Source organism: Pinus tabuliformis, chromosome 2_2, assembly GCF_031772625.1.
Source record: "Pinus tabuliformis cultivar Carrire ecotype Pingquan chromosome 2_2, CPIR1, whole genome shotgun sequence".
NCBI lineage: Eukaryota > Viridiplantae > Streptophyta > Pinopsida > Pinales > Pinaceae > Pinus > Pinus tabuliformis.
The window spans coordinates 992,426,045-992,429,102 of record NC_142300.1 but is presented as its reverse complement, the minus strand read 5'-3'; the positions used below and the strand labels follow the sequence as shown (position 1 = coordinate 992,429,102).

At 34.0% G+C, this 3,058-nt stretch overlaps 1 pseudogene; it reads right to left on the bottom strand.

Annotated features, from left to right (window-relative positions):
* Window positions 1-2,016: 2,016 nt before the first annotated feature.
* Window positions 2,017-2,727, bottom strand: LOC149196663 (18.1 kDa class I heat shock protein-like; annotated as a pseudogene).
* Window positions 2,728-3,058: the final 331 nt, after the last annotated feature.

The following is a 3,058-nucleotide window of genomic DNA, read 5'->3' as shown; positions in this document are numbered from 1 at the left end:
GCGGGCCAGACCTAAAAGGTATATTCATTATGGTTGTACGTCTCGTTAGGTCCGGTATGTTGAAAAGTCTTTTTATGATTGTGCATTTTATATATTTCAATTATAAAGAGATTATAATAGAAATGATTGCCGATTGCAATATGGGTAAGCCAGACCGAAAAGCTTATGTATTACATTTCATGACTATAGCGGATCCGTCATATCAACGATATAATGTATATATATGGGAAAATGTCGATTTTCGATTGCGATGAGGGGTATGCCTCGACATACGTGCTTTTAATATTAAAAGTGGGAAAATCACATTTTATGTTATATTTTCAAAAGCGCAGATACAAAGGATTTATATATAAATTCAATATTATTAAGCGTGCATAAAGGGCTGACTGCGATTACGATTGCGATGGTCTGAGATGTTCTAGTCATACATGTACTAAGCGTGAAAGACCACCATCCTTGGTTTGTTTTCTTTGTATTTGACCGTACAATATTTGTTTTCTTTCTACTTGACCATACAAGATTAGGACCAAGCATAATTGAATTGTGCTTAATCAAAACATCATAGCAACAACAATAAAGTTACCAATCACAATTGCTTTTGAAATAAAAACAAAAAAATGGAATAGCAAAACATAGAATAAGAAGACAAATGAATAAAATAACAACAACCTCACACCATCACTAACTACTACTAATTGGAAGATTAACCAACATAATCAACTAAAAAACAAACCCAGCTTTGGAATTCAATTTTTACTACATCCATTCAATGTTAGTACTAATGCCTCAAAACTTTTCATAAAATTTTATATAATAAGTATCAATGTCATTAAGTCTCCAAATTTTTTTACCAAAATCCTCAAACATTCAATAAGATTCACAAAATTTTAAATTTCTTAAACATTCAATAAGATTCATAAAATTTTATATAATAAGTACAAATGTCATTAAGTTTCCAAAAGTAAATTTTATATAATAAGTATGAATGTCATTAAGTTTCCAAAAGTTTTTACTAAATTCCTCAAGCTTGCATGAGATCTCTTAAACATTCAATAGGAATGTCTTAAAACTAAATAATAATTTAAGCAATTTTTTTATATAATTTTCAAATTTAAATAGTATCTTAAACCATTTTTTATATTATTTTCAAAACTAAATCGTAACGAAAATACATAATTGATTTATTATATTTTTATTAAATATATATATATATATATATAAACCTCATTCGAATGAAATATATTTTGATTTTAATTAAATAAATCAAATCAGTACACAGTGAAAGTATATATAATATATTTTCATACCAGGAAAAAAATAAAACTCAATGCAAACAAAAACATGATTTTAATTAAATCAAACCCGTGGTTTAGTGATCCATTTAATTCATTTCCTACTTTATTATCATTATTATTTTTAATGTTTTAATAAAAATAAAATAAAATTTAAATCATCATTACTTTAAATCAACATCTTATATTATATTCAGCCCGTTGTTATTTGAATCATATTCTCAGGTTGAATCAATTTTTAAAGGAAGGAATTTTAAGACTCGGACATCCCCCAGAAGCAGAAGCTGTGTTCGGCATTTAGGATAAAAACGTTAATTTATAATATTTCTTTCAACTTTATGAAAATGAAGGCACATTTATAGGCAACAAAACTTGCTCAAACAATTTTCAACGAACCGGGAATTTCATCGACTCGCTATGTTTTCTTAAATCCAGACCCTCACAAACCCATCTAATTGGAAATACCTGTTTTCTTAAATCCAGATCCTCACAAACGCATCTAATTGAAAATACCTATTTTCATAAATCCAAACCCTCACAAACACATCTAATTGAAAAAACCAAACCCTCACCCACACCGAATCAAGACCCTTACAAACGCATGGAAGTCCCTATTATCTGAAAAAAATCAAACCCTTATCAAAACCGAAGACGACATGATGACTGTAGCAGGCGTAAAGTTGGAAGACCCAAGACGCCAAATCCCCACTAAATTTCCTTTCGGTTAACCAGAGATTTCGATGGCTTTAACCTGAGGTTTAGGGTGAGGCTATTTGGGGACCGTAACAATGAGCACTCCATTTTCTATTGTCGCCTTCACCTCCTCCACCTTGGCATTTTCCGGCAGACGGAAACGCCGAAGAAATTTCCTGTGAGAGCACTCAATGCGGTGCCACTTCTTTCTTGCGCTCGCCACTTATATGCATAACTCGGCAGTCTTCCACCTCAATTTTTACCTCCTATTTCTTCAAACCTGTCAAGAAAGAAAACTAAATGAAAATTCCGCCCTCAAAAACAAAAGAAACATCAACTCTTTAAAAGACATGATTAAATTAATACCGGGAAGATCGGCTTTGAAGATGTGAGCGTCGGAAGTTTCCTTCCAGTCAATCTGAGTGTTGGCTATGGCTGTTGCCTCATCCCTTGCAGGATGCCCAATATCCCTGGAAAAGGCAGAAGCCCCTCCTTCAAAAGGATCCCATAAATCGAGAGAGAAGGGATCGAAAACACTGGATCTCCTGCCAAAGAAGCGAGGAACGAGAGACATGCTTGCAACGAATATCGACTCTTAACGAAATCAAGAATTGGAAAATTTATACTGCAGATCGTGCAACGCCTGAACATTTTCTTCTTTGTTCCGGGATACCAAAGGAGCGGATTCCAGACCTCCGTACGCCGACGTTGCAAATTCAAATCCTTGACCAGGCCATTCTTTTGTTTCTGCTAATATCCCGATTTAAAAAACTAGATCAGCGTGTAATCTTAAATCCATGAACCGCTAAGAGTTCAAAAAGAAATGAAACGATAAAAGATCATTGTGATTAAAGATTAAACAATGCATTACCGGATTCAGAGTGTTGTGCTCCAAAAACTTTCCTCCTGGAGTGCAGACTGAGCTTTTTCTTCATAGAACCTCACTTCTCCTCGTCGTTGGTCCTCGAACTCACGTTGCACGTTCGATCCCTCTCTGCCTCCAACTCAAAAATTCTTCCTTACTCTCGCTTCACTACCACGGAACCAGTGTCAACCGTTAGCAAGGCATCGGC